Genomic DNA, 16,019 nt, shown 5'->3' with positions numbered 1-16,019 from the left:
CAGGCACACACTGGCTGATGTAAGTGGACCACCTGACTCTTTGATAAGCCAGACGCGCTGTGAATGGCTGAAGAGTCATGGAAGCACACTGGAGGTCACTGGAGAAAACATGACAATTCATTGTGAAATCCAATGGTGAACAGTGATGAAAGCCTCGGGGCAGGGACTGCCTCTCTGAGAGCCACAAACATGACGAATACTCAGAAAGGATTTGACATGATTTGTTGGCCTGCAGAGTCGGGATTATCTAGCAAAGTGCCCGACTGCACAAATGTGAGTGTGTAAGTCCAGGATGGACTCATTTTGGCTGAGGAGGGTTTTCTGTGGCTCTTTATTTCACTTTAATACATATGTTGTGTTTTTAGCGTCCACCCATGTTAATAAAAACGACAAAGTCATACTAACACAGGTGACTACCGCAGCATTAGCTATGTTGGCTTTATGCTTTAAACTGTAAATGAGTACTTTATTTCATTAAATGCATTCAGTTGTTTACACTCGCATCACTTTCGCTTTAATGGACCGACAACAGGTTTGTGCATCATGTAGTATGTAACTGTTAGGGTTGCGTACCCAGGGTTCCACCTGCACCCACAAACAGAGGCCAAAAGCAAAACATGCTCACTGTACAAATCCGAGCAAAAGAACTCTGGTCTCCGTTGTTCAGATATCAGAGATGTGCAGATCGACCACTTTTATTATTTCTGATCGGAAGAAAAGGGACACCCGGTGGCTGAATTGCAGACACTGCGCTACAACAAGCTATAACAGTTTAGAATGAGGCATGCACACCTCCATCTGATATATGTATATATATATATATATTTTTTTTTTTTTCTTAATCTGTAATGTTGTGATCAGACCTCAGGAATCCAGCAATAACCTTTGCTGTGTTTGAGGGAACTGTATTTGTCACTGTCACTGTATGAACACTCGAACAAACTAATGCGACTCAGGTGCAGGAGTCGGCAACAAAAGCTTCCTTTTTGAAAATTTTGGTTGAGACCGTTTTATTGTATCCGATTTTATTACAAAACACCAAGGACACTTGAATATGATGAATTCCAAGAAAACGGCATAAACTCTGGTCTTACAATTTACCATGCAGGTAAATGAACACCTCTCTAGCACAGTGTCAACAAAACAGAAACATTTAAAGTTTCACAAAAGGGATTCATTCCAGGGCGGTTACATTTGGCTGCACAGGTTTCATGATTTTGTGTCCACCCACTGTGACAGGGGCGAGGCGAGGTTCCAGCTACGAGCCACAAGTAAGTCCTTCCTGAGCTACACGTACAAAAGATTGAATGTCACACCAAAATCCAATGATCCCTGGATATATGAGCTGGTTCATGACCCTGCTGTGAACTACATCCTTATTACACACACACACACACATACATACATACATACATACAACTGCAGCAGCTGTGTAGATACGTCAGGTATTGCATGCTGGCCTCTACTGGACCTCTTCCTTGCACACCCATCAGAAACATCTGACACGGAGCACTGACTCTTGTCAATTGAATGCAAAGAGAATGAAAGTAGTCTGGAAATGCAGATGATTCTGCAAAAGCAAAATGTCAAGTGGCCAAATAAAAATCAGGATGAGCAAGAGGGTGCTGTTGGCTCTTCTGGCAGAGAGGGTAACGTGGTCGTGATCAATGCTCCTAAGTGTGGTGAGCAGTTTTATGGAGGGGACAACATCACCCTGAAGGGCTTTATCTTCTAAAATAGTGCTCATACAGCAACAGCACAAACTACCGCCACAGAAACCACCTCAGAGTTCAGCCAACTAGTCACAACAACAAGTGAGTTCGTGAATACATTCGCGATATTATGTCCGTCCCACACACACACTTTAGACAGGTTGTCAAACAAAACGACATAAACAAGGAGTTCGGTTAGATTGTCCCTACTTGGTCTGTACTGCTAAAACTCTGACCTCGCTTCAAATACAAGTATATGTACAATACAGCTCTGCAGGCATTTTGATTTAACTGTTAACTGATTATTATCACCGGAAAGCTTCAAAAACCTGCTTGTTCTTTTAAAACATTGTGAATTCAAACTAAAAGCACCCCTTTATAATGTTGTTAAACCAGAAACGCGCAGTATAATGTGGTGCTGTGGATTACCTGACGTCGTCATTAAAGCCCCCCATGTGTAGGACACGAAAAAGCTGTTTCCTTGTGTGAAAAAGCTCTGGCGAACCAATTGGTGGATCGTTCGGCAACTAGAGAACCAGATATTTCCCTCAACAGTTGGTGGAGACCAAAACAGAGCTAAAGAGGAGAGTGAACGACGGATTTACATCCATCAGGCGAGAAAGAAACGCCGCTCCAAACGAGAAGTTGTATCCGTATCTGCTGCGTAAATAGGCAACTCGTTGCTAACACGTCCCCTGCCCTCGACTTTATAAAGCCATGTATATGTCAGTGTGGTGTTTATGGCTTGTTGCGTTGCCCCTGAGTGGACAAGGACTGAAGTATTCAGGCTGTTGTATGTTTGACGGCTCCTATTCATGGAAGACGTCTCTGAAGCTCCATAGCGCAAACAGTAGCAATCTTTTAGTGATGAAGGTAATTAAACGTCGTTCAAAAAGAAACGACAGCCAGACTGTTTGAACACTATCTAACAGTTGCTAAAACTGAAAGCAGTTCACTGAAGGCTGCATGACAGGCATGCAGGATCATCACGCTGATTGTCTTTAACAGTTGTGTTATTCCCAGAGGGTCGAGAGAGTTTGAGACGAAGCCTAATTAGTGAAGCAGTGCCATAAGGCCTCACAGTCAGGTGTCTGTCAACACTGAATGGACTGACGGCTAGTCTGGGCTATATTAAGCCCCCCCCTCAACACCATCTGCTGCAGAAATACAGAAATATGTGATGTCAAAAGTGATGTCTTTACTCGCCGTTTCTCCTGTTGATTCGCAAACATAAAGTGATTAAACACGCAGCCAAAAAAAAAAAAAAAGGTATAATCAGTTTGACTGCAAGGATAAGGTTCCAGTGGAAGAGACCAGAGGAAGGCAGAGCAAGAGAAGGACGTAGCCAGACTGCAGATGATGTTCGGGCGGAGCGAGACTCCTCTCCCTCCCGTCACATGGACAGGAGTCAAGCTTGTTACTCGAGCAGCACAGACAGCGAGATGAGCCGGCCCTGACAGCTCAGAGGGATCTCAGAGGACGCACAATGTCAATATCAGTTAGTCCAATCACACGGGGGAGGATAAGGAGGGAGGAAGAGGGTTTGATGGTCATTAAAAGTTGCAGGTAAAAAGAAAAGTCAAAGAAGCCTGCGGGCCGCTCGCGAGTAAGGTAAAAGTCCGTTTTATGCTGAAATGCATGATCAGTTCATATGGCTCATGGTTACAGATTTAAGTTCTCAAAATTAGGTCCACAATGAAACACAACACCAAAATGCTGCATACACTTTAATGCAGCAGTGAAAATAATCAAAAAAATATATCATTATAATAACATGCTGTGACACTTTGATAGGGGTCATTCTGCATGACGAGTACCTGGCAACAGAGTAGTTTTAGTGTAGTATTGCTACTTTTACTTTAGTGAAAGGACCTGAATACTTCCTGAATACTTCCTATGGTTGTTTTTAAGAGTTCCGCATGTAGAAATGACTTTCACCGTGCGCACCACATATATCCAAAACCTAAATTAATTGTTGATTTGCATGATTTTTAAACGGTTATATCAGAGCCTGCTCTTTGTGCAATGAGAGTATCAGTTTAGGGGGGGGGGGTGGGGGGGTGCAAAATCTACAGTTTCATATGCAAACGTGTTAAAAGTGCACGGCAGCAGCATCACATAAGCTCTACCATGAAAACCAGTGTGCTGTATTCTATTTATAGCGCTACTTTTCTAACTGTAGTGGATACTGGGTGACAGTGCCACCCTGTGATCAAGCCTGGTATGTTGTCTTACCAAAATAGCACATTGACCTCAGTCCTTAACAAGCCCCCACACAGTTCAGACAGACACATGTTGTTTTCCTCATTAGCAGCCTCTCTGCTCTTATCAGCGTGTTATGAAACACTGAGGACGCCACCACAGATGTCTCACAGCCAGTCGATTCAGCCATGGAAAACACACACACACACACACACACACACACACACACACACACACAATAAGCTACACTACTTAAATACATCAGGAAATGGTCAATGGATTGTTTATGTCTTAAACTTGAGACACATTTTTACATTTCCGTTTCTGATTGATGAGGGGAAACCCGTCCATCTGGATCCATCATTTCAGGCAGACTATCTCAACTCGCACATCACAGTACGTGAAGATCCCAAATCATTTCCTGACACTCAACCGCTTGTTTGAAAAATTGTGCCCGTTTTTCGGTCTTGAGCGTTGCCTCATTCAGCCTGCACGGCACTTTTTTGTTGCCTTCATCGAGTTCTCGTCTCGTTTTGTCATTCGTTTTCAATGTCTGTCTTTCAAAGCCAGGGAACAGAAAGCAGAGATAGCCAGACAGGAAATGCATCTCTAAAAACGTGGGCCTAGTAAACGTTAGCTCAGTGAATTTGTTTGGTCCAGTCCAGTTTGAACTGCAGCTTTTTACAGGTTTTAGAAGCTTGTTATTTCACCAGTGTGAGTTATGTAACATGACATGTTAATCATCACTGTCCCCACGTGAGACGAGATGGACAGTGATGCCCATGCTGAATATTGTCATCTGCCACGCTCTTTTTTTTTTTTGTTGTTGTCGATATTTCTTCAGCCATTTTTTTTGCCTTTATTGGATAGTGACAGCTTGAAGAGACACAGGAAATGCAGTAGAGGGAGAGGGGGGGGGGGGGCATGCAGCAAATCGAGCCCAGGCCACTGCCTTAAGGACTCTACCAGGTGAGCTACCAGGGCAGTGAGCTGAGACTCCTCTGCTCCCAGGAAATCAGACTCAGAGCATGCTGAGAGAAAACAAGTAACAGCTGCTGCCGCCTTTAGTGAGCAGTATTTGGAATCAGTCCCTCAGACTGGAGTAAATTTAGGCGCACTCTTCCCCACTGATCCATTTTGACAATAACTTTTGTAGAAAGCTCCACATTCCATTTGAACTTTTGATTGTTTTTTTTTGTTGGTTTTGTTTTGTTTTACCAAGGCTGACGTCTTAGCACGAAGTCAGATTACAAAACACCATAATGACAACTCTCACCCAAATGATATTTCAGTTTGTCAATTGGAGTTCAGTTTGTAATAATAGATAATGAAGGAGGGGAAAAGCCTGGAAGCTGCCAGTAACAGTGAATTCCCACTGCAGTTAAACATTAGAGGATGACTGTAATGAGTAGATGATTGAGAAAGCTGTAAGCAAGAACCATAGAGACCGCAGTGCCACGTCAGCAGGCTTGTGTTTCGCGGCACATGCGTGTGCAGCTTGTGAGCGCCAAGTCAAAATAAAGGAACATTTTTGAATGATACTTGTGTGCTCAGGCATCAGCCTTTTAGTCATCCAACCCCAGCAATGCCAAAAGAAAAATCAGGGGGTGTCGTTTTAAAACGAAATCATGCTATTCCCAAACTTCTCCGCACAACCTGGACACAGTTAAAGTGGCCACGATCACTGCTGTTAATATAAACAAGGGATCACTCCACTCTGCTGCTCGCCTCAGCTTTACGGAGCGTTTTAGCATCTTTCAGCTCATCGTTTTGTTTTTTTTCCGGGCTGACAGGCTTCACTGTTTTGATTGACTCTCACAGCTCTCATAATGCAATCTACGGCTGCGCGACAAATTGACTTACATGCTACCGGTGGCCATCGCCAAACAGCAGACAGACAAAGTTAGCGACTAGCTGGTGAACGTAGATGTTGGAGTCTGACTGCCAGTTTGACAAATGAAACAACAGATTCATATTTCTATGAGAACAGGTACTGCACTGCTGTCAGGGAGGCTGATCAAATGCATGGGCCTGATTTGGTGGTATATAAATGAATAAAAATCTATGGAGTCCGTACACTTATAGTGATGGACTCATGCATTAGTTATGATTACTGAAGCATATGTTTTGCAGTTGGACTCCAGGTATTATTCGGGTATTTTCATGGCGTATTCAGCTTTGCCAGCGCTTTAATCCCCCCCCCGCACAAAGACATCAGAATGAAAAGTGATTATGCCGGGAAGTGAAGGTGACATTTCTCAATCAAACTGACTGCAGGCATTTTCAGAAAGCCTGGGTCCCTCTTTTCACCCCGAGGGTGTTTAATCAGACCAACTGATCAAACACCAAAAAGAGACATTAAAGAGCAGGTTGCTGCGTGGGGGGGGGTTTAGAAAATTAAAGATGCGCCGGCTGTTTGCATTTATTGCATCTAGTGAATTTATGTGATAGATGAAGAAAACAGGCCAACTCCTCATCATCAAGAGGAATTAGAGCTGATGTAATGAATACAGGTCTGCATATACGTGAATACAGGAGTGTGGGTATTGGGACACACTTTGTATTACTTAACTTACCATCACACACGGATGATTAAAATGGTTAATCTAACCTTCCTTTAATTCATTTAAGATTTTTATGAATAATATTCAAACTTGGATTTATATTGTCAACATGCCTATAGGGCGGATTTACAGACGTTCTCTGAGCATGATTCATTCATGATATACCGAAGCATGTACAACGATGGCTACGATGGCACGTCATTCATTGTATAAACAATGACTAAGTCCTACTTTTCACTGATATGTCAAAGTTTAGGACCATTCTTAAGACCATTTCTTAGAAGTTTTATTTAAGCAGGTGTACCTGCAGCCTGGTGAGGGTACCACATGGCAGCCATCTATTCTGCCCTCGCTCTCTTCTCGGCGGCGGGAGGTTCAGAATTTTTCCCTCTGCACCAGCTCTGTGGACACATGACGAAAAATAAATAAATATATAGAGCTGTTCCTCAAATATACGAGCCTTTGTAAAAAAAAAAAAATATGATAGCCAACAGCAGAGTCAGGTTTTAGGACAAACAGATCCAGAGGCTGTTGAGCGACGACTCTGTGTTGTTTGCCACCACCATTCCCCAGCTATCTGACCTTTCTTTTTATGGCTTCTTTTGCGCTGTGAAGATAAATCAGCGGGAGCTGCAGGAAGGATAAGCCACAAAAAGAAAAAAAAAGCCTAAATCATAAAACCTTCAGATGTTGACTGGATCCCGGGTGTTGTGTGGCTTCGAGCATCATCTCCCAGCTGGACTGGTAATATAATACTTTATGATAACATGTCTGGTTGGGCGCTGAGCTGTAGCCTCTTCCGCCTGTGAGCTGGATATCAGCGCTGTCGTGGTCACTCTTCACATTTTACCCACTGATAAAAGAGAAGACTCCCAACTCCCTTCAGGATGTGCAAAAGGTTGAGATTAACCCTTCGAGGTATGTGCAACAAAAACAAAGCGCGGCATTTCATCACCGACTTTCAGGCATAATTCGTCCTTTGTTCATTACTTAACATCATCCACCCCCCCCCCCCCCACGTTCCCACAGGGGTCGAGTTTGACTGTCAAAGGTAGTCAGAAGTGACCTCTCTAGAGTCACTGGTTCAAAAAGTGCTGCTCAAAGTTCATCAAGTTACACGTTACCTGACCATTGCTAAAGTAGTAAAAAAGGGGTAAAGTAAAAGGTCAGATAACCATGAAGTATGATGCACCACTTTACTTGGGGGTGCACAAACAGAGGAAGGAATTATTAAGTCATTAGTAATGAATGAGTAGCTACTAGTTGAAGAAAGTGGTGGTTATTCTGATTCATGGATACTTACGAGCTAATCGTTACCTAATGATTCATTAATGTAATATCTCCCAGTCTGTTCTCTAGTAACTAGTCATTATCTACTAGGTGGTCCTCAATTTGGAGATATTCAGAAACTGCTCATTAACAAGTCATTAACACCACAGGATGTAGGCTGTTGGGATACGTCTGGCTCTGACTCTTTCAGTTTCTCCAAAAGCTCCGGCCATGTGAGACTACCCAAAAGCTGTGAAAACTTTGACCAGTGTGTGGCACCAGAGGAAATGCAAGGGGGTCACCAAAGTCATTAGGATTCGGCTACTTCAGGGACTCTGAAATAAAACGATATTGTTGCATTTAATGCGACAGTGTCATTTCCTTGCAGTGGTCCAGTGCTTTGATCTGACTTTGAACAGCTTTGGGTAAATACTCAGTAATCAGTGAAGTGATGGCGCGCACACACACACACACACACACACACACACACCATTTGTACTGTACAATGGGATACATCTTCATAAGAGCTTACACACACACACACACACAACCTCCCCCATCAGGCTGAGGAAGACGATGGGCTCCTCAGGAAGGTATTTGCATAAAGTAACTTAGAGAACCCAGCTGCAGTGACAACAACAAAAAAAAAACAACCAAAAACACTGCAGTCTGTCAAGATAGAAAAATGTGCATTACTGTCACCTGCTGGTGGATTTCTGTGGTTAAGAGCACTGCCAGACTAATTCACACCGACAGCATGGCAGCCAGTGGAGCTTGTTCGTCCTCTGAACACGTAAACACAGTGGTTCTGCAAATTAACCTCATTTACATCTCTTAGCTGCTGTGGTCGCCCACTTTCAGCCCACAGCCGTTCACAATCCCACCGTGTTTGCTTGCTCCCTCTGCCACATTTAATACTGCGATGGCCTGCATGTTTTCCTGCGTGGCAATCGTGAAACTTCAGCCACAGGAGGCCCGACACAACAAAGGGATAATCCAGCTCGAGTTATGCAAGAGAAAACGGCATCAGCTCTGCAGTCACTTGCAGCTTACTCGTGTTATATAAGGAGGAGCGGGGACTCGCATCACAGCAACACACTCTTGCTCACCTCCACTGGTGAGAGTTTTGCTTTTTATTCGTCCAGTGTTTGAGGTATCTGTCATTTCTGCTGCCAACACAGTAAACTGAGTTTTTGTTTGTGTTGCTCACAGTATTGGACCCCCCCCCCCCACAGGTGTTTTCACTTATTGTGCCTGATTAGACCTCTCCAGGCACTGGTGGAAAGTAAATACATGCAGTTACTCAAGCACTGCACTTTATACTTCCACTCCACTACATTTAAGAGGGAAAACCATGATGACTGTATCAAAAGGATGTGTGATGAGCGGGTAAAATAAATGACATTGGCTTGTTTCTGTCTGATGTTAGCAGTTCCATCAAAGAGACATTTCCCCTCAAGTTTCAGTTTGCCCACTCTTATGGGTCTTACCTGAGTTTTTTTTTTATTGTTATTACTTATAGACCTGAAATGTTTTAGTCTTTACCCCTGTAAGTCTCCTTGTAACACACTGGCTAAGCACATTCTAGTTTCTGCAGTTCTGTTATTATTATTATTATTATTATTATTATTACCATTATCAGTTTTATTTGTCTCCTATGTGGTTTTTTTTCCTATGTCTGTTTTCTATGTAAAGGTTCCTTGGGTCGCCTGAAAGACACTATATAAATACAAGCTGCTATTATTATTATTATTATTATTATTATTATCATTATTATTATTATCATGTGTTATGTAGTAGTGTTGTGTTGCTGAGTCGTGCAGCCCAGGCCTCCCAGGTTAAGTTTGCATAGTAAGCACATGCAGGTGTAGCATGCTAACCTGCTAACAAAATGAATTCAGTTTGCATACGGCCATGATTCACATTGTTAATGAAAATAACGACTCAATTCATGAACTATGGTATTCGAATCAAATTCATATACTGGTTATATTTGACTTCAATTAACCAGAATGTTTGTTAATGAGCTGCCATCCATATTACCTGCTGGTCATGGGTCCAAACTGCCAAACGGGAAGTGAGAGCATCCAATGGGCCTCATAGTAGAGGGAGCTCTGCCATGTTGGAATAAGTACGTGGTGGTCCTCACATCCTCACCAAAATCCTCCTGAACTGCTCGTTTGTGCCATGTAGACTACAAATACAATACTATATGAATAAAGCTTAGGGTTATTATTATAATAACTATCAGTACACGGAATTTGGTGAGGTCGCCATAACTGGTGGTGAGAGTGCAGGCCCTTTTTTTTCCACAGCCAGTGTCCCTGTTACTGTGGACGATAGATGAGTTTCCACAGAGAGACACTTGAACAGAACAGACCACCGTTAATACTATTAGTAACACCTGTGCTGTTCCTACTGCCAGGACTGAAAATGGCTGCTGTTCAGACTGCTGTCTTCCAAAGAAAAAGTCCCCTTGAAAACAGGGCGAACTGGTGAAAGAGAATATTCTTTCAACTGGAGATCCTAATTTTGGTTCCTTGTAAAAACAAATTATGGTTTGAAAGAAATGTCAACAAATACGAATGCTTTAGCTTCCTTGAAATTTTAAATGACGTAATGATATGACTGTACACTCTGTTATGTCAAAGGAATAGTTCAGGATCAATACCACTCTCTATTCTAATAGCACGCTGAATATAAGACTACAGCCAGCAGCTGGTTGGCTTCATTTAGCACAAATACTGGAGACGCGAACCTCCCCACAAACACTGGTACACTTCAGCACGCGTTAAACCAACGAGACATAACATCTTAATTAGCGACTTTTTGACGTGCTAGGCTAGCTGTTATGCTAAGCTAAGCTATCTGGCTGCTGACTGTAGCTTATTTAATGGACGGATAAAAGAGTGTGTCAACCTTCAGTCCACAGTTTGGACATTTTTTGAGAAAAAAACATTTGCACAACAGAGACCAGTGCAAGTGCCTCAGTAGTCTGCCTGCGGGCCAATTCAAAATGAAACTGCATGTTCAGTGCAATGATGTCATGTTCAGATTGGCCATCATGTATAATCGACTCAAAAAGGAGTGAAACTACGTGAGGAGAGCAGAGACACACTGCTATAATGAAGGGTGGCTGGTGGTTAAGCTGTGATGATATCGGTGACACCGCTGATGTCCTCACATCTACCACAAGATGGCGCCAGAGCTCTCTCTCTCTCTCTGGCGAGAAGGTGGCACTGCAGGTCTTTCGTCCAATCCACTGAAGGTGAGGTCGGCACATGAGTATTCGACCTGAGGATATGAGACCGCAGAGAAATGAGATTACTGACTCATTCTTACTGCCATGTTTCTCATTATACGAAGCCGAGGAACATCTGGAGAGGACAGCAAATGTAGCCTTACTTCAAATCTATTTTCAGAGGTTTACAAACAGTTTATGTGCTTAGGTATTACATAGGCCTCCGGCATGAAGAGCCGTCAGTCACTTTTCCAGCCTGAAATGTTTCCATCTCTGTGTTGAGGCTGGCTCCTCGGAGGTGCTCCACTGTCTCCTGAGCACGCCGAGGACGCAGCAGCTCTGTCGTCTTGTGTGCCAGCAGCTAATTCTGACACAAGTCCGTCCTTCTCACACGGTCATCGACATCACGGCTGTGTCCTCCGTCCCTGCACTGATGGATGTCTGTCTGACAGCAGCAGCAGTGCCGTGTGTTCGCCGTGTTGTGTGCAGGCACCAGCGAGCCTGTGAGGGACGGAGACATCTGTATGTTCAGGTTTTCGACTCCTGCAATGTGCTGCTCGGTGTGCGTGGCGGGACGCGGGGAGGCGCACGCTCGCCTGGCTGCGTGGCGAGCCGTGGCCGCCATCATTGTTGTGTGAGACTGCGAAATGAAGATGAATCAATAAACTGAAGATATATATGCATGTGTGTGTGTGTGTGTGTGTGTTCAGTGTAGAGGCCTATAGACTGTATGTGTTATTTTTGTATCAGGACATGCAGAGGCCTTAAACATGTCAGCAAATTTCATCATTTCATGGTGATGTTCAGACAACCGTGAGAAGTGATCAATGCATTTTAAGTTTTTCAGCACTTTCAGCAAGTAGGGCTTTAGGTGGAGTCACAGGTAAAACTGAATTAGAACTACTTGGTTTCTCCACATGCACCGGCACTGCTCCAACCACAGCTGTGACAGGTGACGCCCTCATGTGGTCCTTGGGCAGAGTATAGGCAAACTTTAGTTCAAGAAGTAGGAAAGCGTACATTTTGGAGAAAAAAAAAAATCGATATTGGTTTGATTTCAGATTTTGTTGTTCAGTTGTTGAAAAATAAAAACAAAATGGCTAGTGAGACGAAGAAGAAGCAGACAAACTCGGAGCATATGGTTTAATCAAAGCTGAATTTAGCACTGAAAATGATGTGGAAAGATCGCATCCTGCTGTCTGGAAGCAGAGCATCATGTTGGACTGGAATCAGGACCAAACATGACGATAGATTCCAAGAACAGATAGATGTGGGTTCAACGAAACAGAAAATGAAATGCATTTTGTGTTGTATTGTCATTTATATTACGACCTCAGAATGAAGTTATGCAGCAGAACTAAACTAAATATCATTTTTTGCTCGTAGATGCTTGAAGAATCTACGGCCATGCTGGTGCGCTTTGAGCCAAATGCCAAATATCTCCATGCTATCGTGCTTGCGGTGACAATGCCAACACGCTGGCGTTTTCTGTTCAGGCTAATAATGTTTACATGTTTAAATCATGTTCGCCATCTTAGTTTAGCTCAACTTTAGCCAATTAGCACTAAACACAAAGCACAGACGAGGCTGATGGGGAAGGTTTATTTTGTTTTTGTTTTTGTTGCAGTGTTTGGTCATGATCCCAAAGTACTGGGCAGACTGAAATGGCCTGGTGATGGCGCTAGATGAAAAGTTAAGGGATCACCAAAGTTAGAATTCATCTGGAGGGGAAACGTCCGACCACCACCAGGGCGGGTGGAAGACAGGGCTTTTACATTGCGTCTCTTCTTTGCTTTAGGACCCACGCAAATGTGCTATGTGATATATATATATTCATTCCACAATCATTTTGATATGAACTAAAATAAACACTGTAGCATTTGTACATTTTTTTTTTTTTTTTTTTTTTTTTTGCAAGTGGATACAGAAGAGCATTAAAGCTACAAAGTGCAGACTATATTCATCTGCTGATGGCTTTACAGCAGAAAATACACACGCAGCCACATGAATTTGTGGGCTGTAAACACACACACACACACACACACACACACACACTCGTACTTTCAGCCATACTCTGTGGCCGACTTTATGTTGTTCTCAAGCCTCATTTGCAACATTTGAGAAGCTCGTGTTTTTCTTTTTCTTTCTGCCCTCGGTGTGAGATTCCCGGAGGCCACTCGCAGAGACACAGTCAGCAGATTTCTGGTAACATGTCCGAGCATGATGTTTATTTTACTCATCAGAAATCAAAGTGGCCTTTGTGCCCGGCCAGGGTTGGATTCCCAGGCTTCGGGGAGGGCTCTTTGAGCTCAGCGTCGCGTTCGCAAGCTGTGTTTGAATCACAGTCGCAGGGATTTCAAAACAGCTGGGAGGCTCCATCCAAAAAAAAAAAAAAACCCCTCCCGCACAGTGCTGCAGCGAGTTATTATGTGGAAAAGTTCATCGAGTGGGGGGGAGCAGGTTATTTCATCCCGAAATGCTGCAAACAGCTGGCATTTGGTTTCTGCTGCAGTTCCTTTATTTATTAGGTGCTGTTTGCTATTGATCTTTCTTTTTAAGTTCTTCTTAAAACAAACTATTGTTTTGGTTATTTGTTTCTTTGGCACGTTGACTTGAAGACACCACCTCTTGCACAATTACTCCCGCGTGTAATAACGCTCCAACACAAAAGGCTCATGCTGCGTTCGAGTCGTGTGGGAACAACGGAGGAAATGACTTCCTCTCCTCGGGAAAAAGGCAAAGGAGTGAAAGTGTTCCTATTTGAAACACACCGTACATCTTGCTAATGTGCTCTATGTTATGTTACGCGGTTCGTGTTTTTTCAGAGAGCCAAACATAGAAATGTAAACCACAAATGACACATCCGGGAAGTTGTATGCTTTCATGCTATTTTTTTTTTCATGTCAGCAAAAAAAAAAAAAAAAAAAAGAATGACAGCGGGTCATGCAGTTCTTTGGGTTTATTTAAAGGTGGATGCATCGTTTTGTGCTTTCCTTGTTCCTTCCTTGAGCCTCATATCCATGACCCAGCAGCTCTGCTCAGTGGCATTTTCAACTTTTTAATTATTACTTACCCATGTGACCTGAACGCAGCATCATCACTGCTGAGGCAACTTAGAGGTATTTGCAACACTTTATGACTTCTTGGCATTTATGAGCAGCATATTAACAATGAATTGTTTGTAATGTATTCATAAGCAGATATGAGTACATTATTTTACCTGTAGCTGAATGATTGATAACGCGGTGTAACATGACGGTAATCACATATAATACATATGATTGCGAAGATGAACCTTTCTTGTTGTTATAAAATGTATTAACTGTTTATACACATGAGCAAATCTTTCTCAGGCAGGTTTAAAAGTATCTGTGAACGAATGAAGGCACGTCGAGCTCAGACCAAAAAAAAAAAAAAGAAGTCTAACTCAAGGGCCACTTACTACATTCGTTATGGAGCTTTCAGCTGCATTCGGTGGTCTTCATCACAGCAGTTGGAGTTCGTTGTCATGGAGAGTGAAGAAGTGCTTCATTAATAAAAGTGCAATACATACATCTAAAATATAAATATAAATCAACACTATATATTCCACATTTGTTAAATATGAACTCATGTTTTATGCTATCCTACATTGTCAATCATTATATTCTTACAAATACATTATAGTTGTATAAACCATTTAATAACTGCTTATAAATCAATGTCACCATTCTGACATGACAAAATGTTTATTATTCTGTGGTCTGTATTCAGTTTATGCATCGAGACATTGTCATGGGCATCACAAGTTCCCGTCGTTCAGCGGCTTGCTGTTGCCTTGCTGGTGCCATCAGCATGCAGCCGAGTGTGGTCCCTCTGTGGGAGCCACAGTCGCTGGCTACCACACATTACCTCCCACCCAACATGTGGACGGTTCGCTCAATACTGGATGCGTTTGATCCCACCAGCGCGTTCTGCCGATTTGTTAACAATAATCAAAGATCTGAAGCAGGCCTTGTCCTCGCAGCTTTGATCAGGCAGGCGTGGCTCTTAAAGCCCCCCCGACAGCAGTCACTCCCACACCGGCCCTGATCCGGGACCAGACCAAGCTCCCGCTCTCACGACAGCTCCAACACGTGTTATTATCATTTTTATTGTCATGTTGACTGTCATTACCACATTATAAAGTTTGTTTAAATATTTTGAGATGTACATCTTGGCAGGGTGAGCCAATCAACGTTAGTCATGACAGAGCAGACGCTTCTTGTGGATTCAAAAGATGGTAGCTCTGAATGCTAAAGCAGCACGATCTACTCCGCTTCATCACTTCGGGGCGGAAAATATAATTGTACATTTCTACAAAATGTAGAAAAGCAAACATATATATCAACTTCTTTCTAAGAAATAGTTTTATTCTGAGGGGGAAATCAATCCACCTTTTGATTCATGAAATGTTCCAGTGATTTCATTGTTTACAAGGAACAAATGTTTGTATTGCAAAATTCGGGAATGGGATTCAAATGCCAACTTAGTATCAGTTTAGTTTTTGACAGTAGAATGTAATGTTCTAATGACCAGAGGTGAATTAATGACTGAATGGAAATATATATATATATATATATATGTACATATATAAAGCGTTTTTCATCAAAAATATATTCATTCACATTTATATCGATAAAATATTCAAAGTGTTTACATGTCAAAAAAAGGTAGATTCATCTAAATGACAGTTTACATGGAACTTAACACTGAATATAGTTTCACACAGACATATTTCTACTATTCCCTCTATATTTATCCATTTTCATTAATTTACACTATTTCCCCACTGTTACACATATTGTGTCGGACTCTGAGACTTCTCATTCATCATGTTAATTAGACTTTAAAAATGTGACCTGACCCTTGTGTGCACTTTTGACTTCATGTCAGAGCTACACGCCTTAAAGTCTTCTGAAGGCTTTTTAATTCCTTTACTCCAGTGAGACTGCAAAACTCGAATGACTCGCAAACAGCTACACACACGACACAATAATGGGTGCTAACTCA

This window comes from Enoplosus armatus, chromosome 13, assembly GCF_043641665.1.
Source record: "Enoplosus armatus isolate fEnoArm2 chromosome 13, fEnoArm2.hap1, whole genome shotgun sequence".
In the NCBI taxonomy this organism is placed as follows: Eukaryota; Metazoa; Chordata; class Actinopteri; order Centrarchiformes; family Enoplosidae; genus Enoplosus; species Enoplosus armatus.
This window is presented reverse-complemented; position numbering follows the sequence as displayed.